Source organism: Sus scrofa, chromosome 13 (assembly GCF_000003025.6).
Source record: "Sus scrofa isolate TJ Tabasco breed Duroc chromosome 13, Sscrofa11.1, whole genome shotgun sequence".
In the NCBI taxonomy this organism is placed as follows: domain Eukaryota; kingdom Metazoa; phylum Chordata; class Mammalia; order Artiodactyla; family Suidae; genus Sus; species Sus scrofa.
Genome location: NC_010455.5, coordinates 106,775,547 through 106,796,331, shown reverse-complemented (window position 1 = coordinate 106,796,331; position 20,785 = coordinate 106,775,547). Strand labels below are relative to the sequence as shown.

The window sequence follows — 20,785 nt, the reverse complement described above, 5'->3', positions numbered from 1 at the left end:
ATTCGTGTTATATATATTTTTTATTATATATATTTCTATACGTGTATATAGTAGGTACATAATAAATTATTATCATCAACATATTAATGATAGTTAAAAAACCAAAAATATTAACCATTTATTCATTCTACAAATAGTTTATTGAGAATACAGTGCCTAGGCACTAAATGTCAATTTAACATCCATGACAGTGAAACTTTTCTTCTTTATTTCCATATTCTCAAAGCCTAGAATAGTGCTTGGCATGTTTTTTAGGAGCTCAGTAAGTATTTATTAAGTGATTTCAGTCAATCCATACGACAGTATATGAGATAACTGTTTTTTTTTTTGTTGTTGTTGTTTTGTCTTTCTAGGGCCGCACCTGTGGCATGTGGAGGTTCCCAGGCTAGGGGACTAATTGGAGCTGTAGCTGCTGGCATACACCACAAGCACAGCAATGCAGGATCCGAGCCACATCTGCGACCTACACCACAGCTCACGGCTTAACCCACTGAGCGAGACCAGGGATCGAACCCTCAACCTCATGGTTCCTAGTTGGATTCGTTAACCATTAAGCCAAGAAGAGAACTCTTGAGATAACTTTAAATTGTCCATAATTTTATTTAAAATACTTTATCATAGGCATTGAACTATAAGCATGTGTACATTAGTTTTTATTTCTAATCCAAACAAACTTGATCAGCAGTTCAATATTCAAAGCAGAAATACACATTCCATAAGTGATTGATAGTAGTTGAAAGGTATTGATCAGGAATCTATACTCCAGGGTTATCCATACCAGTTTTCATATATCACTGTTTGATTTTTTAAATTAGAGAGTTCGTCAGTTAACATAAGAAGTGTTAGTGGTAATTTCTCATGAGTGAAATGAATGATGTTCCAACTATGTTGATCTGTTATAAATACTTTAGAGACACCTGTAAGTTTGCCTGAATGATGTATGATATCTGGAAAGCCCTGCAGCCTAACATCTCTGGAATAGTGTTTTAGATATCATTATTTATTCCAACTAGAGGAATGGTTGATCTTCATCTTAGAAGAGTGTTAGCATCTTTGCCTTGGAGTTTAACTTCCAGGAAAACTGCTGAGAGGTTACCTAAAGAGATAGAGAACTAGTGTTCCTGATCGTCATGAAATATCCGTATGTTTGACAGACACCAGTCTGAGCCATGCTCTCATTGCTACCCATCCCCTGACAGCCAGGTAGTTGGAGAGGAGTCCTGATTATGGCAGATCACCAATATTCACCCAAAAGAACCTAACAATTGTGAGGATACACATTCAGTTAGGTCAGATCACAACAGACAAATGCCAGTATTACCCCCATTTTATAGATGAGAACCTAAGGCTTAGAGAAGTAAGCCTTGACAAAAATAAGCCAGAGGCAGAGCTGAGATGGGAGTTTAAATATCATTCTAACATCCTTTTACTTGCACTTAAGGCTAGTGAAAAAAAAAAAAAAAAGGTGATACCAAATTGTATTATTTTGTGGGAGAGAAATAACACCAAACCAAAAGTTATGCATTAAAAACCCAGAAGGAATTATGCCAAATTAGTGCTAATAGTAGTTTTATGAGCAATTATTTTTCTACTTTTCCATATGATACAAAATTTTTTGCAGCTAGCGATTTTACAATTATAAAGAGAAAAAAACACCTAGACTTTATTTGTTTTCTTTAGAAACATTTCTGGCTGGAGCAAACTGTTCTAGCAATATTCCTCAAAATAGAACATGTAGAGATAAAAATACATACATAGGCCAAATAAAATTCTTCTTATGTAATAGTCCCAAAATATATTTATGCTATTGACAGAATTTTTGAAATTCACCCAGAATCCCAATGTATTATTTTTTCTTTTGTTAGTCTTTTTTCATTTTCTAAAATTAATTTCTTAAAAACAGAATATTGATTTTATTGACTAAAATATAGTGTTACTCATTATTATTTCCAACTCACATCAGAAGACAGTGTTGAAAAGGAATAAAAATAAATCAGACCTCCACGTTCTATGTTAAATTTCCTTTTGCATAGTTTATGTGAATAGGATAATAAAAAACAATGCAAATCTTTTTAAGGACACCCAGGATGAAAAAGGAGGTTATATTTATGTTTTCTGTTGTTGTTAATAATGTGAGAGCTCTAGTGTGTTTCATTTAAATGCTGTTTGGATTTTCTAAGCTGATGAATTGGAACATTATAAATATGTATGTGACTGACACTATGGATGAAAAATGCCAGTATAGTAGCAATCATTATCCAAAATTGTTTTTAGTGGAGCAGTTGCTCACTAAGTTTTGCATTAAGTACCTTTGCAATATGTAAGATATTTTTAAATGTAGGCTTTTGGTTAGGCTAAGCAAAAAAAAAAAAAAAAAAGTAAGCCAATATGATAGTAGGATTTTGTTCGTAAAGTAAGGAATGGGTGGAATAACACCCTCTCTTTTTCTGATTCTTCTTTCCGTCTCTCTCTCTCTCTCTCTCTGTGGTTGAACCACATTTTTGTATTATTTTGATTTACTCTTTATGCTTGCTCTCTAATGTTTGAGACGTGCTCTGATCTTGGTAACAAAAAACAACTATAAAAATGTTACAATTCCAATTTCTAGAAACGCACTATGTTACCTAGACAGTGTCATTTGGACTGTTGCTATTTCTTCAATAAAAAAGTAAATCAGTACATTAATTATTGTTATTAACCTAATATAATAACAGGTTCATAATAATGAAGATCTATTTTTTGGGTGTGGTAGTGGTGGATATAAAATATGGAGGAACTCATTTGAGACAGACAAAGAAAGGAATAAAGTTGCCTATAGCACTGCCAGGGAAGGAGACTCTAGCCTTGGTGGGGTTCAACATATTGGTAGGCACGTACCTCTGGCCAAGATGGGTCACTGAAGTCTCTAGCATTGCTTAGATTCCAAAGATTTTAAAGCTGCATGTTCTAGAATGTGAGAATATAAGCCAGGGAACATTATAAGCCAATCTTTGGCCTGTTAGAGTTAAAAACATCAACTGGACTGCCTGGGATGCTAACTAGCTTCTCACTATTTTATTGTGCTGTTCCCCTTTGAAGCTCTTCCACATAAAGCAAGCATTTTGCTATAAATATTGTCAGAGCACTTGGGTTCCATTAAAAAGCTGCTAAAGGAGCCATCATGACTCAGCCATAACAAATCTAACTATTATCCATGAGGATATGGGTTTGATCCCTGGCTTTGCTCAGTGGGTAGGGGATCTGGCGTTGCCGTGAGTTATGGTATAGGTCACAGATGCGGCTCAGATCTGGCATTGCTATGGCTGTGGTGTAGGCTTGCATCTGTAGCTCTCATTTGACCCCTAGCCATATACCTCAGGTGTGGCCCTAAAGAAGCTTAAAAAAAAAAAATGCTGCTTAATATTTACCAAACCTAAAAAAGGAAATAATTATTATACCATAAATGAAAATTACACTGTTTTTTGCTTAAATAACTATAGAAGAAAGGTACTTTATCTTTTAGGTATAAATGTATTTGAGTAGTTTTTGAACTAACAGTAGCAATGGACTTGCTTTCTGTTTTATGAAAATTGGAAGAAGCTTCAAATTATAACTAATTTGTATCTTGGGTCCTCTTAGGAGAACTAACAACAATTTTTAAATGTTTTATACGTTTCTTTAACTTATTTTTAAGATAGCTTTTGTGTGTATTGCATTATTTGTTTTGAAAGAAGATGACTTTCCATTTTCCCAAACATGTCTTAAACTGTATTGTGCCATAATTAGTTTTTGCATATTTCTTTCTGAGTACACCGTTAAATTCCTTGATGGGAGAGATGATTTCTGAATTTTTTAATCTTTATAATACCAATAATAGAGTCCTGTATCTAGCTGGACTTCAACAAATACTTGCTAAATTTAATTGAATTTACAGATTTAAAAAGAAAGGAAGGACAGAGAGAAGGAGGAGAGGAAGGAAGGAGAAGATAGGGAGGGAGGGAACGAGATTGAGAAAGACAGTATTTAAGAAGGAGAGGGAAGTAAAGAAGTTGGAGAGAGCCAGACAAAGGCAACCATGATAGTAAGAGGGGGAAAATGCCCTTTTAAAAAAGGTCAAACAAACTGGGATTATTTTGCTTATAAAATAACCTCATTATTAGTTTCACATGTGAAAAATTAAGATGGGCTTCCAGGGTAACAGGCGAAATTGACCTGAGATGATGAGGAATTATTTAACCAGAAACATTGTTAGAATGATAGCACAAAATAAATGAAAGGGCAATGATTCCTATGCTTTTGTCATCCATTAGCATTTAGAGAAAAAATTAAACCAGATGCAAGAAAGATTACTTCCTGTATGGGGAGAGGAGAGAACAGGGAGGATTCTCAGAGAAGTGACAGTGAAAAGGGTCTTGAAGAATATTAAAGATTGGGGTCCTCAAAGTAGAAAGGGATGGAGATGGTACTGAAGACAGAAGGTTCAGCATGAGCAGAGAGGCACAGGATGGTGTTGGTGGAGGCAGTGAGTGCAGGTAGCGGGTGTTGAGAAGGGTACAGCTGATACACAGGAGTTGCCAGGGTTTGAACCCAGCTCCAAATGTTAATTCTTGTCTGTCACTTCAAACCTTAATCTTAAATGCCCAGAGCTCATTTTTTCCTGAGTCTTGTAGCACCAGAATATGAAGTTAATAGGGAGTTTTTGTTTTTGTTTTTGCTTTTGTGGGTTTTTTGGTGTAGAATTTCTAATGTGAGAGAAGGAATGGAGTGAGAAAGCTGGGTGGCAGAACCTCCTGGGGTTGTCAGTATTTGTAGAGACTGTCTGGTTTCCTCTCTCTTTTCAAAACTGTGCCAGTTGAAGCTCAGAGAGATTAGACAACTGGGACAAAACAAACAGCTGGTTAATGCCAGACCCCAGTGGTCGGCCATGGGCTCTGGGGATCTTTCTTTAGGGAGGACACAGTGGTGCCATGGGAAGAGCCCAGGAAGGCAAACCCTGTCTCCATTACTCATTACTGTGTGAACTAGGGAATTTCACTGAAAGATAGGGATAAACTTATTTGTCTTTTGGGTTTGTTTGGTGATGAAATACCATATCATAATGGTTTAGAATGTGATAAATTTCTTCAGCATTCTGTGCCTTGATACCTGCTCTAGACTAAATGTTTATGCCCATCCCACTTCCCATATAAGGACACAATGAAAACACCTCCCTCTATGAACCAAGAAACAAACTCTCGCAATACTCCAAATCTGCCTGCACTTTGATCTTGGATGTCCCAGCCTCTAGAACTCTGAGAAATTAATGTTTAAGCTACCTGGTCTCTGGTGTTATGTTATAGCAGCCAGCAGTGACTATGCTAATAACCCTCGTATCTAATGGGAGGATACCACCTCATAGAATTGGTATAAGGATTAATTTGGCTAATTCCTCAAAAATCGTTAATCCATGGAAAAATTTTAGAACAGGGTCTGACACCTAATTATTGCTCAGTAGATACTAGTTATCATAACCATTCTTATTATTAGAGCAAGATCTGTGATTTGAATCCTCCTTTCAGCACTTCTTAACCATGTGACCTTGGTGAACATCTTGTGCCTCAATTTCCTCATCTGTAGTTGATTAATAGGGTTATATGATAATATAATCATCCAACCAAACAAATATAGCGAAGAGCCTAGAGCATGCTCTGTATATGTTAAGCAGCCTATAAAACTGAGAGCTGCTTTTAATTGTCTGAGAACCACCAAAAGATTGCCTCTGGTTGTCATTTTATATTCAAGTGATATAATTTTATGCAAACTACAAAAACTGTAGAATGACAGGTTTAGAATGAGTTTTACTGTAAATATTGAGATGAACTAAAGAGAAACAACACACAAAGGTCTGAGTAAAGAATGATGCAAATCCCAACTCTTGGCTGTACATAGGAGATGGTATTTTTTTAAATATTAAACTGGTACCAGTAAGTGCTTATTCTGAGGAATTAATAATTGCTTCTTTTTGCCCCAAGGCTCTGTTCTCATTAAAACTGAAGCAATCATAGCTTCAGGGGTAGGTAGATATTCTAAAATAATTACTCAGCTTGGAGCAACTTTTTATATTATTATATAATTTTTATAAACTTCTTTTTAGGAAAAATGGCATATTTCAAAATTAACAAATGTTTTTGAAGATAAAAGTGTGTAGATATTATAGGCTTCATAGTCACATGGTTCAGAATTCAAGAAGTATAAAAGAACATCTGGTAAAAATTTTCCTTCCCTCCTCTGAATGTTATTCTCCCACTTACTTTCTTCACAATCAGTATTATTGGTTTTGGTGTCACCCTCCAGATATATCTTGGAGATTTCACAAGTCAGTATATAAAAAGCCACTTCTTTGTTTTTCATACTTTCATTATATTCCATTACATGAATTTACTATAATTTTTTATTTAACCAGTGTCATATTGAGAGTTATTTAGGTTGTTTCCAGTCTTTCACTAACACAGACAATCCCATAATGACTAACTTCATAAAAAAGTCATTTTCTGAGAGCGTGATTATGTCTGTAGTATAAATTCCTAAGGCTAAGTTGCCATTCAAGGTCATGTGTATTTAAAATTTGTTTAATATTGCCAAATTTGTCCTCCAAGAAGTGGTATTCATTTATAAGCCAACTAGAAATGTATGAGAATTTTTCAAACTACACTCCTTATAAAGTCTACATCAAACATCAGTTTTTGGCTTCCCCAGCTTGATTTGAAATTCTAGAAAAGGGAGGAGGACAATGGAATTATTCAAACAGAATGCCCAGTCTGTTGCCTGGTGCTCTGTTGCCTGGCCATTTCCTGGGGTGGTGACCAGCCTTCAGAGAGTTCCCAGTGCCTGTGGCTCTGGGCTGCACATGGCATTCTGGCAGTAGCTGGACAGAGGTTCCAGGACTCTGGGTCTGAGAGCAACCTTGAAGGAACCTCCTCACACCAGCATGGTATGGAAGGAGCACCTGAGAGTTCCTGGGACCCACACAAGGCTCAGAAATGCTGAGAAGAGGAGGGAAAGAGAAGAGGAGTGATCAGGGACCAGGGAGCTTCAGAGGACAGATGGCCAATCTGTTATCAGTAGCAAGTGAAGAAGGACACCTGAGAGATAGCCTTGTAGACCATGTCCTCTTGGACCAAGTGTGTGGGATGGAGGACATAGAGGATGAGATAGCCAGCCAGAGACCAAGTAGGACCAGATACCTACCCCTCCCTGATGACAGAATAGTATGTGAACTTGAATCTCACCTGGTGATGGGACAGGCATTCTAGATTTCCTGCCTCACTTTCTCCTCTCAGATATTGCTTTCCCAATTTGCCCAATGCCCTACTTGGATCTCTTATTTTACTGTTTCCTTGGGTAATTATACTCCTAGACCAGGATCTACTTCAACTAATTTAAATATAAAGAGATTCATACAACACTCCTGGGAAACTCACAGAACGCCAGAATTCCTGGAAATTAGGTCGAGATGTAAAGAGGCAACGAAGCTGGCCAAAACAAAACAAAACAAAAAATCAGTAGAAAGCACAGTTACTGTTCTCATTACTCAAACCACAGGAAGCTGGTGAATGGGTGCCAGAAACTGGGCTGCAGCTGTTCTAGAGGACCAAGGACCTTTCGACCAGGCCTGCTTGGAGGAAAACAATTTCTTCCCGTGATTGGCAGGTGCTTGCCTGTCACAGACTTGCTGTAACCAAGAGAATGCCTAGTCTACAGAACAAGTCATGCAAGCCAGTTATCAGAATGGGTTTTGTGCAAACAAGAGCTTCTTGCTGACATTAATGTTGAAGTGTTCCATATCCATATGTATCTGTGCTTCAGATCTGCATTTCTAACTTCCTGCTAGATAGAGAAAACAACCGCTCACCTCCTTTGAAGTACACTATTTTTTTTTTTTTTTTTTTTTTTTTTTTAGTGATTCTTTCTTCTAAATCTAGCCTTGTCCCCTTAAAACTTAGCATTTTTGGATGAGGTCTTTGAAGACATGTTCTTACCACCCCATTTCTGAGTTTTCACTTTGAACAGGTCCTCGGAAAGGGCAGTCTTACCCCTGAATGCCAGTATCAGGGTTACTGTGCTTCAGCTGGAAATGACTGGAAAAAAATGAACAATTAAAAAAAGTAAAAAAGACATTTGAATTCTGAACCAATACCTGAAACAGAAGATGTTAACCATTAATGTTCTCCTCCTTCACTAACCTCAGACTTATTCCTTGTGGATTTTCTGCAAAGGTGAGTTTACAGCCTGCAGGTCCCTTGATAGCATACAGAGCAGTGGTTCCCCCTGGATCTGAACCACCTTTCTAGAATATTCTATTCATAGTCTCTTTCTACCAATCATTTCCTTATTTACCAGGTGATTTAGCTTTTCTGTTTTTTTCTCACTCCTTTCTCTTTATTCACATGTGTTCAAACATTTCTTCTCTCCATTGTTACCATTCTTCTGTCTTATCGGGTGAGAAGAATGTCTGCCTATATATTTATATGCACATGTATACACACATATATACATACATACATATGCACATATGCATACATACATACACAGGCATACCTCTGAAATAGTGCAAGTTCAGTTCTAGGCCAAGGAGATAAAATAAGCAAGTCGCACGAATATTTTGGTTTCCCAAATGCATATAAAATTTGTTTGCATTATATTGGACTCTACTAAGTGTGCAGTAGCATTGTGTCTGAAAATACAATGTACATACCTTAATTAAAAAATAATTTACTGCTAAAAAAATGCCACCGATTATCTGAGCCTTCAGCAAGTGGTAGAGTAACATCAGTGATCACAGATCACAGATCGCCATAACACATATAATAATAAAGTTCAAAATATTGCAAGAATTAGCAAAATATGACAGACACTAAGTGGGCAAATGATGTTGGAGAAATGGCACCGATAGACTTGCTCAGTGCAGGGTTGCTACAACCTTCAATTCCTAAACAACACAACTTCATCATGCAAAAACTGTGACTGTGGAATTGCTTGTGGGAGGGAGACAGCTGGATGGCCATATCTGGGCTCTTCTATGTGCCCACCTGCAAATGACACAGCAGTTGTTCACTACTCATTGACCAGATCTAGGCCATGGCTCCAGCCTAGCACGAGAGCTGGGACATGGAGGTGGGGAATGCTTGGGGAGCCTCATTGTTTAAGCCTCAGCTCATGTCAGAGGGGAGGGAGGAAATCAGTAGTCCTTGCCATGCCTTTCAGCCCCATCCTTCTCCCTTTCACATTCCTGCACAAACATAAATCAGAGACTGTAGAGTATCAGGTCTAGACAGCCTTCCCCAGTTTTCAGATGGGGGAAACAAAGTTAAGAGAGGGTTGAAGACAGGTTCAGGGTGCTCAGAAGGCACCCCACTAGGCTGCCTTTGCCACCTGCTTTCTAATGTAGCAGTGACCCTCTACCATTCCCCTTGGTGTCTCCTGGTCTGTTCACTGGCTCTTTTTCCCCTGTAATTTTTATTATTCTCCTCTCATTCTGCCTCACCACAGATTTTAACTGTGATGTTTAAGAGTTCCATGAATGTGTATCTGAGCCTCATATGTACATTTTCAGCTCCCTGCTTCTAAACTTCTTTCACTGGTTCAGACGCTCCAAATTAATTTTCATAAATACATTTTTTATACATAGAAGGCCAAAAGTGAACACACATTGTAATAAAAGCAATCTTGTGAGCTACATGTGTAAAGGGGACCTTTGTCCTGGGGGGCTGAACCTTAGTTTTCCAGAGCCACTGTGCCAAAAATCATGGTCATAAGAACCAACAGAGAGGTTTTCATTCAAGCATATATGCAGGTGCCTTCGGGTGCAGGGAATGTAGCAGCTTATATTAGCTGATGCTGTGAGCATCATCATCTCCTTTTTCTTTTTAATAGATAGTGCAGACTTCCAGAATACCTAATGTGGTAGAATCAGAGCTTTAGGGAACACAACCTAAAGGCTACTGGTGATTATGAAATGTTGACTTCTTCCACTTTGCATTCACTTTTATTTCATTTAAAGAAAATATTGTTTATCTTTTCTTTGGTTACCTACCTGTAGCTTTTGAAAAGCTTATTTTAACAACTGCATTGGCATTTTCCCTGCTTGAGGTCTTCAGATTACGTAATACTTTATGAAGTGTTCTCTCGCTCTCATTTTATTTTATTTATTTATTTTTGGCTAACATGCACTTCAGTCTTCACTACTTAGTAAATTTCATGAAGATTATTTAAGACTTTGGGTATTAGGAATGGTGCATTAATTATTTTGCTTTCAAGAAACAACTTTTCAGAAGAATGGAACATGAGTAATTTCCACTTCTCATTATTTTTTAAAGCTTTTCTAGAAAATGCCCTTTTCTCCCTAGGCATAGAAGCTTGTTGTTTAAAGCTACAAGGGTGAGTGATTTTATTTTCACTATAGGGTTGCTCCTGCAAAAGCCAGATATTGATTCTTTTGTTAGATGTACAGTAGTCATTTAAAAAAACTTGTTCGTTTTCATTCTTTAAAGATGAGCATTTTAATGTGTGTCTCTGCTCTTTCTGATAAATCACTGCCTAACTTAAATTCTCTACATCATTTCATACGTGTGTGTGTGTGTGGGGCGGGGGCAATAACAAAATGAAAAAGGAATTTGGAGACGTGGATACAAAAAAGATTTCTCTTGTATCAAATCTTATATTTTTTTCCCCCTAGGGTTTGAGTGAAGCCATTTTTCTCAGATCCCTACCAGTGAAAATAAAGAAGTTGTAGAAGAGATTTTTAGTCAAGAAGGCTTTTAGTTAATGAACTATAGCATTGTGTATCTATCCTGAAATTATTAAAGAATAATGGAAAACAATACTTCTCTCTAACAAAGAACAGAACCTTTATATGACTATATGATAGAAAGGTTATGCATTTTAAATAAAAATGTTTACTTCAGACATCACTCAAGGGAGTGCAGTTTGAAACATTTGTGAAAGTAGATTTAGCATTCTCCATCAAATTTAAGATACACATGCCTGTAGATGCAGAATGTTGGCTTAAGTAAAATTTTTGGTTCACCCATAGAATAGGTTACCTTGCGGGCACAAAAAGAATAGAAACACTGTCTGCGCCACTACAATATGATTCCAGTGTATTTTGCTAAGTGAAAAATCAAGGGGCAGAACAGCATGAAGGAAATGTTACTGGATGTGTTACAAAGAGAGAAATAAGTAAATATATATATTTATTACGTGTAATATATTATTGCTATGCTCAGAATACATTTGGAAAGACATCTCAATAATCCCAAAGAGGCTCCTGGGGAGAATTAAGCAGCTGTGTGGAAAATGAAGGAATAAAGGAGAACTTTTACCTTGGTGATGTGGTGAATGTTCAACAACTAGGTGGGGTTAAGGACTTTGATTTATAGTGTTTGCCAATTTCTGTAGTGTAAATATTCCTGCTGCGTCCACTCCAATATGTCAACATGATGTTCATACATGGAGAGTTGGAAAGGATACTCGCAGTAGCCCTGTGAGCTAGTGTGAGTCATCTCAGCAAAACCCACCTGTCACTCTTTACTGTGTTGCACCTTCTGAATTTTGAACTATGTGAATTTATCATCTGTTCAAAAAAATACGTAGAATCTAAAAATCTAAATGTTCATGGTGAACTATTTGTTATCTAGTAGCCAGATATTTTAAACATCTAGCCAAGGTTTTGTAATAGCAAGAACAAGGAAATAGACTTAAGAATTATAAGAAAAATATATTTTTTCACCAAAGTTCAAATATTAGTGTTAGTGCTGGGAAAAATAAAGGTAAATCTGAACAGCATTTTGAAAAGGTTCTGATATTCCAAGTTTTTAATCTTTAATATCTTTACTGAATTACCTAAGTATTCGTCCGTGTTTGTTTGAAAAGTAAACAATCCCTGCCAAAATGGAGAGAATTATCTTAGTGTGTCTATCACTAAGCAGCCCCCTGCTGTGCATTTCCTAATCCATTTCTAGGCCCAAGATTGACCCTTCTTGGTACTGGATTACTATTTCCTCTGCCCAGAGTTATTAATTCTCATCCCAAATGGAGGGAGAAACAGAAATTTAGAGGGTGTCTTTTGCACCTCATCCATAACTAACTCCTCGAAGGCCCACACTTTCTAAGCACTGTTCTCTAGCTTAAGGGCACAAGTATGGTCATGCCTTTTCTTTTAACAAATCACGTCTTCCAAACCTCTCATGTAATAAATTTTCAGAGATCTTATTATCTCTCTTTGTTTCCCAAGTGAATCAAGAACCCCAGGAACTTACTCTGCCTAAGGAGGCCAGCTGTGCTTCCAGAGGTCTCAAGGAGAGACAATCTTAGAAACTGATCAAACTGGTTACCCCAGTTTGGGGGTACCATCTCTTCTATTGTTGCCATACTGTGTTAAAACCCAGTTAAAACTAGTTCTGCCCCATACATCTTTGCACACTCCTGCAACAATGTTTATGTTAGTCACTCCCCTTTCTACCCCAGAAGTGGACCATGTGGGGGCCTCCAAATTATAAATCTTTCATTTATACCTTGTCTTAGTGTCCCATGGACATTTACAAGGCTGATGTGTCCATCGCAAAGCTGTTGTGAGTTTTGGCTGCCAAGCATTCACAACTGCACCTTCTCTAAATTACTTACCTTGAAGAAACAGGAGCATCTTATCTCAGAGGTTACACTTGAGCCTTCCAACCCTGGGCAATCCATAGCCAGTCACTGAGTGATACCAGAATACAGAAGGCTGGTCCCCTTGCCTCGAGATGAATTGACTCTGAAGCTGGCACATGGCCTAGGACACAGTAGAGATTCAATAAATCTAAGTTGATGAATGAATATATAACAAGATACCAAAAATATACTGCAAAATATATTCGAAGCAAATATTTTGCTAAGACAATGTGTCAATATTTTCTTCATTGGTTTCTTTTATTCTTTTTCCTTTTTTTTTTTTTTTTTTTTTTTTAAAGGCTGCACCTGCAGCATACGAAAGTTCCCAGTGAGGGGTTGAATTGGATCTACAGCTGCTGGCCTACACCACAGCCACAGCCACATCCACACCAGATCCAAGATACATCTGCAACTTACATCACAGCTTGTGGCAACACTGGATCCTTAACCCAGTGAGTGAGACCAGGGAACGAACCTTCCTCCTCATGGATACTAGTCGAGTTTGTATCAGCTGAGCCACAGTGGAAACTCTTTCTTTGGTTTCTAAGTTACCAAACATGGTAAGGCATATATTCCCACTAAAATCATAGTAAAAGATTTTGTTTGTGTTTTCTTTAAGTACTTCTAAGATTTATTTTTTTAACAATCTCTCTGCACCTCAGTTTTTCATTGTGTGGCTAACTTGGGTCACTGCACCACCATAGCTTTATATTTAAAGCTATGTTCGAAGTGTCCTCCCAATTTGAACTCAACTTGAGCAAAGCTTAAACTGAAAGCACTTCTTTCCTGGAGGTGGAGTGGGGTAGTGGTGGGCAGATGGGAGTTGCTATGTGGCCTTGCATCCATAACTCCTACAGAAGAGGATAGAATTTGAGCAAAGGTAGGTTTAAAATCTAATACTATCCAACCAAGAAAAGGTGAGAGAGACCAAAGTAGTAATTTTTCGGGTAGAGGGAATATCATTACATGGATTCTGAATTTGGGAGGAAGAATATTTTAGAAGTCAGAAAAAGACCAGAGCTCTTATGAGTGTAGATAAGAGGCTTGAGATGAAACGTATGAGACAAGCAGGGGTCAAATCATCCAAGGTCAAAGCATGAAAGGCTAAAATATAAAAGTGACGTGGCAGCATCATGTACAATAGCCAAGACATGGAGACAACCTATAGGTCCATTGACAATGAATGAATAAAGAAAACGTGGTATATATAAACAATGGAATATTATTCAGCATAAAGGAAGGAAATCCTGCCGTTCATGACAACATGGGTGAAGTTTAAGGGCTGTATACCAAATGGAATAAGACAAAGACAAATATTGTGTGGTATCACTTATATGTGGAATTTAAAAATTTAAACTCATAGAAACAAAAAATTGGTGGTTGCAAGGGGTAAGGGGTTGGGGAAATGGGTGAAGGCCAGAAGGTACAAACTTCCAGTTATAAGATGAACAGGTCCTAGGGATGTAATGTACAGCAGGGTGCCGCTAGTAAACAATACTGTGTTGACAGTTGCCAAGAAAGTAGATTTAAAAAATTCTCACCACACACACATCAGATTGTAACTGTGTGAGGTGATGGGTGTGTGGATTAACCTTATTGTGGTAGTCATTTTCCATAAATACAAATGTCAAAATCATTATATTGTACACCTTAAAATTACAAACTGTTTTGTGTCAACTGCATCTCAATAAAGCTGGAGGAGAATTGACGTGGGCTTATTTGAATCTAGCAAATGATCTAGCTACTTTGTAAAGAATGAACTGGAGTAAGAAATAAAAGCCTAAATCAGGGAAGTTGCAGTGGAAATAAAGGATGAAAGAAGAGAGATATTGTGAAGAGTTGAAATCTTTTGGTTGTCAAGAATGAGAAAGAAGGAAAAGGTAAGAAAGATTTTGAGCCTGAGCTGATTGTAAAGGAAGGAGGAAGGAAGAGCTGTGAGAGCAAAGTTGATGAGGACATCTGGGGCCCAGGATGTCTCTGGGGCTTGTGGCTCTTGTGGACAATTTGGAGTGTGTGGCTATAGTTCAGAAGAGAGGATAAAAAAGGAGATAGACATTTGGGATCCATCCTGTGGGTAGCAGTAAGTTTGGAGGAGTTCTCTCAGAGAGAATGAATGTTAAGAAATGGGAGAAAAACTTCAGACTCCTAGGGATCTTTAATGTGCAATTATAACTTGGAGTTTCTGTGCCTTATTTCTACCATGAGAGACTGATAAAGTCTGAATATTTATTTCTCAGCTTTCCAGTTTAAGCAAAAAGGAGAAATAATTATTTTAGGATGCTTGCAGCTTGCAATATGATTAGAAATTTAGTAGTATATTTATGAGATGTGGATGTTTTGTTTTGAGAAATGCAGAAAGCAGTTCAGACAGAATAAATACTGCTATAAATAAACATATACAATAGGCAATCCCAAAGCATCCTGATTTTGGAAATCAAACCAACAACCATCTAATACTTTTGGCAAGAAGAGAGGAGGCTAAGGCCAAATGAGAATTGGAAAGAACAGATGGCTGTCCTTAGGTGATAAATATTTAACATGAACCATAGCAGGCATTTCTCAGTAGGATGACAAGAACTTAATGACCTAAAATTTATTTTCACTTTCTTTGCTTCAATGAAAGGAAACACCCACCTCCTCAGACAGTGTATTGTGATAGGAAAGCCTTTGAAGATAAAATATTGACCTGAGCTTTGTTGACAAGGTGGAAGAGGACTGCAAGTCATAGGTACAAAACCTTTTGTGTTTATGGGGCCCTCAATGTCTCAGCATTTTTTTCCCCACAGCATCTTTAGGCCAAAATAAATACCTTACAGTTCACTGTTTAAGTAGTTAGAGCCAAACAGCTTCATAGATATTTATGTCCTAGTAACTGAGTAGCCATTTGAAAACTAATACACAGGAATTTAAAGAAAAAAAAAATTTCTATTCTTTTTTTTTTTTTTTTTTTTGGTCTTTTTAGGCCCACACCTACGGCATATGAAAGTTCCCAGGCTACAGGTTGAATCAGAGGTATAGCTGCTAACCTGTGCCATAGCCACAGCAATGCCAGATCCAAGCCGCATCTGCTACCTACACCACATTTCACTGCAGCACCAGATCCTTAAACCCACTGAGCCAGGGATGGAACCTGTGTCCTCATGGTTACCAGTCAGATTTGTTTCCGCTGAGCCACAATGAGAATTCCCTGTATGTTGTTCTTGCATAACCATAATCACCTCCTGATGGGACCTGGGCCTCTGTTGAGCACTGCACAACTTCTCAAACCTTGGAATCAGACTGGATCCATCTATCCTCACTGCCTGTTCCTTGTATTAACTTTTGTGCAGTGCTTTCTGCATAAAACCAAGCTTCTAGAAGATGATGTCATCCAAAGGAATGTTGTATGGCCTGAAAATTAACTCAACCTTGTAATTCATGGGCTATGTGACAGATGCTAAGTCTCACTGTGTTTCCTTTAAAAATGTAAAAATTCCACAGCTTCCCTGTGAATTTTCTGCATTGTCTTGAGATGGCACAGAGTTGGGACACTGTAGCTTTAGAGAATTAGGAGGTACTCAAAACTCAGAATGGGATCAGAGAACAGAACATTTAGATCATCTCTTTGGATAATCAAGTGATTTCCTCACTGTAAGAAGCTAAGATTCATTGAGTTCATAAGAGGCCTCATAATTTGTTCCCAGTTATGCATCAACATGAGTTTGCATAACTCCTTTTCTAAAGAATATAATTAGTTTTCAAAATAAAACAATAACCTCTTATCTTAAGACCCCAGGAGAATTCTTGAGTAAATTAAGGCCAGATTTTGTCAGTACTTTGATGGGCAGAATTCAGGAATCATGTTAGGTCTGACAAGGTGTGATTTGTTCCTCTTGGAGTATATTGAGCTTGTTCCTTTGGCACTTTGTTAAAGGACACAGTGTCACAGCTATTATCTATTAGAGGGGAAAGGAAATGACTCTGCATCTAATCACTACCAAGCCTGGAGATATTTTATTAGATGAATGAAATATTAGGCTTCTACATCACCTTAATTGTGTTCCAAATTGGATCCCAAAATTAAATCCTTGTTTCCTGCCTCTTATTGCTTAACTTGCTTTTTTTTCCCCACTGCTGTGACAACAAATTCATTGTAAGCTATAATTTATCAATTGTCTAATGTGATCATTAGGTAGAAAGACAAGATTACCTCTAGCTTCTAGAACAATTATGAAACTTATTTTCCTTTTCCCATTTTCCCTGAAATCAACCTGATTCTAGAATGTGTCATTTGCAAAAGGAAGAATAAAAGGAAGTAATTATTTTTTTGAGTGTCTGCCTATTCTGAACTATGCACTTTTGCTACCTCAGTGAATTTAGAATTTACAAGAACCCTTGAAATACACAGAACTGTCTCTTCTTTACTGGTGAGGAAAACCCTTTTAAGAATTAGTGAGTGCTTGTGTGCGAATTCAAATATCAACATCTATGTCTTTTTACTATATACTGTCTCCCCTTTCTAGGACACTTGAACAATGCCACCAAATGATGCAAACCCCATGTCTGAACTTTGTCCTCCTATCCTACTCTCACAAGCCCAGTGTCAAGCTAAGGTAGGGTTTGGATAGTGTTACAGGTTGAGACCGTCCCAACAGCCAGTGTGCCAAAGTTGTTCCTCTTGTGTTCCATCATTTTCCTGAGTTGAAATCATAAGGGAACCAATACTTGGAACCTTTGCCAAAGAATCCAAAGAAACCTGAGCCCAGGGAAGATTGAGTTTGGTACTGGGAGAGACCTTAGAGATCACCTAACTCAGTTCTGTGATATTATTGTAAGAGAATGAGAACCTGGGTAGTTAAGCTATTGTCTCAAGTTAGTGAGGATATGGGTTTAAAAACCCAGGTCCCATGACATCCAATCTAGAGGTCTTTCTACTGTGTCACAAAGTCTTTTGTCTGTAATGGACTTCTTTTTAACAACACAGCAATACATGTCCATTATAGAAAAATGAATATAAATATGTAGTAGGTAATAAAAATAGAATTTACTCAGATTCCTACCACTCAAGACAACCACTTTTGTTGACTTCTTTCTATGTGCATATGTTCACATATATTTTTAAAATGTAAGTCTGCCATGTATGGCAGCTAGTAATCATTTTTATCTTAATATTTTGTAAGTGCCTTTCATGTAAATAAGCAATATCATAATTTTTTATATCATAGTATAGTATGATATATGAAACCTTTTGTGGGTTTTGGTTTCTTTCTAACTCATTGCTGTTTAATAATATTTCCATAAACCTTATTATGTAAAAGATATATATCTATATCTACCTACCTATCTATCTACTCTGTGATTAATTTCTCAAGATATATTTGTAGAAGTACAACTCCAAGGACAATGCATATTTATTAGAGTTCTCCAGAGGAACAGAACCCATAGAATTTACATATAGAGAGAAAGAGATTTATTATAAAAAATTGACTCACAAGGTTAGGCTGAGAATTCTCAAAATATGCTGGTTGATTCCACAAGTGGAAGATCCAAGAGAGCCAACATTGCATTTCCAGTCAGAATTCCAGCAGGCTCAAGACCCAAGAAGAGTCAATGTTTTGAGTCTGAGGGCAGGAAAAAAACTGATGTCCAAGTTCAAAGGCCATCAGGTAGGAAGAATTCTCTCTTCTCGGAGAAAGGTCAGCCTTTTTGTTCTGTTCAGGCTGCCAATCTGGCTAACACATAAAATTATCCCAAAGTGTGAACAGCTTTAAAATTTCTGCTTTGTATTTCCAAGTTGAGCTCAGAAAATTCTGTCCTAATTCACAAGGCAAACACTAGCAGTAGAACATTCCACTATTGCCCATCCTTGCCAATACTAGTCTTATCATTCTTTTGAAATCTTTGTCAGTATACAATCAATCTTTATTACTCATGAATTCTGTATTTACAGTTTGCTTACTCATTAAACTTTATTTGTAAGTTTAAAATCAATATGCATGGTACTTTCCTGGTGATTTGTGGACATGTGCAGAGTGGTGAAAAACTTGGGTCACATAGTCCCAGTTGAGGTCAAACAAGGTCATGCTCTGCTTTCTTGTTTCAGCTTTCATGCTGTAAACAAGTGTCTTTTTCACAGTCAATTTAGTGCCACAATTTTCACATTTTTGTGCTTTTGTTGGTAATTTTGCTGTTTAAGTGGTTCCCTCATGTTTTGCTGAAGTGTTGTTTAGAGTTCCCATGTGTAAGAAAACTATGATGTGCCTTCCAGAGAAAATATACTTGTTAGACAAGCTGCATTCAGGCATGAGTTATAGCGCTGTTGGCTGTGAGTTCAATGTTAATGAATCAATGGTATGATATATCCAGAAAAAAGGGAGAGGAAATTCACTGATCTGTGTGTGAGGCTGCTCTGGACAATGGAAAAGTAATGTCTGCAGTTCATGATGAGGCTATGGGGAAAAAATGGAAAGACAGCTAAATTTGTGGATTCATGAGATGGTGACTGATATATTTTTTTTGGCCACACCCGTGACATACAGAATTTCCTGGGCTAGGAACTGAATCTGCACAACAGCAGCGGTGCGAACACCTGTAGTGATAACACCAGATCCTTAAACCACTGTGCCACAAGAGAACTCCAATGGTGAATGATTTTAAAAAGCATAATAGACAGCATTGTCATGAGACTGAAGAACAAAGAAATTTATTGTTATGTTATCCAATGTCAGGATAATGTTCTCAGCTAGTGTTTTATTATAAAGAAACACTGCATATGATTAAACAAAAGTATACATTTATTAGTTGAAGAAAAGGTTGTGACCAAAAGCTTTCAGGAACCTAATCCTGTATTTCCCCTAGGAGTGGTGGTTCAGTATTATTCATTTATTATGTTCAGTTATTGTGACTTTATAACTGTGAATTGTGATTTCCTGTTATTTTAATTTACATATCTTTTATTATAAATGAAATTGGCCTTTTTATGTGTAACAACTATATACTTCTTCTTTGTCAAGAGGTATATGTTGTAGTACAATGTGGAATGCTATCCTGGCTCTGTGCTAACTTAATATCAAGATATCTGGGTTCTAAAATATTTTCTTCCATCATACATGTATGATTGCTATTACTTTCTGAGCTTTTCTTGTCATATAAAATGAAGGTATTAATGTTTTCCAATTCTAAGATTTTTGGCTTTATAATCTATAAAACGAAGGTGTTATATATTCCATAACAACTCTAAATTTACTTCCACCATATGCATTTGGGGATCAATGACTATTATAATCTTTCTGGAGGTAGAGAATAAGTGCTTGGATAGTATCTACATTCTACAATTCTATCTTGAAGGGCTGATGTGTCTGAAGAATTTTAGAGTGATACTATTCCTGGGAGTTGTTTTATATGTATAATTTCGGATGGTTGGGCTAGCCTAATTTCTTGGCACTTGTTGACTCAAATTAGTGAACAAGATCTGGATTCTCATTTCATCAAATAGAAAATCCAATTTTTATTTTATATTATTATAGTATCATTAGATTATATTTTAATTTATATTGTCACTGTCTCTAATTGTGCATTATTACCCAGAAGACAAATATGTTTACTTCTTAATATAGTTGATTTATCACATAATGGCTGCTAATAAGTGAAGTAATTTATGCTAATTTCAGCTAAAGAAAAATACAATCACAAAAACTTATAAAGATGCTTAATTTCCAACCAAAGTAAAAATAATCTTAAATGTGTAGTATGTAGAAAACAGCAGAAATCCATTCTTATGATAAAATTTGTATCTGTTCCCCAAGATACCAAGTTTTTTAATCTGATCTTCTGTATCTTTCCATAAAGCCAAATGTTTCTTACCTCCCCTTAGCTGCCTGTTCAAACTTGCTTTCTTATAATCAGGCCCAGAATCTATACTGACATCCTTTGTATAGATTTTACTTGGATATATCTAGTCTACCAGGACACATAATAAGTTTTCAGAAGCTGCCACTCCACAATTATAGTTGTTTCTTAGCTTTTTTTTTTCCAGAATTTTCAGTGATGCTTATATTAAAATGGTCTGATATTAATGAAGAAAATTATATATTCTAGGAAATGAATTGATTTATATAGGTATAACATTGCTGTTTGAGGG

The 20,785-nt window shown here is 36.9% G+C and overlaps 1 long non-coding RNA gene across 1 annotated transcript; it reads right to left on the bottom strand.

Moving 5' to 3' along the window:
- Window positions 507–18,499, bottom strand: LOC106505735. Its single transcript, XR_001300418.2, has 3 exons — window positions 18,138–18,499; window positions 12,640–12,787; window positions 507–8,096 (listed from the first exon to the last, which is right to left on the bottom strand). It is a non-coding gene; the product is annotated as an uncharacterized LOC106505735 (long non-coding RNA).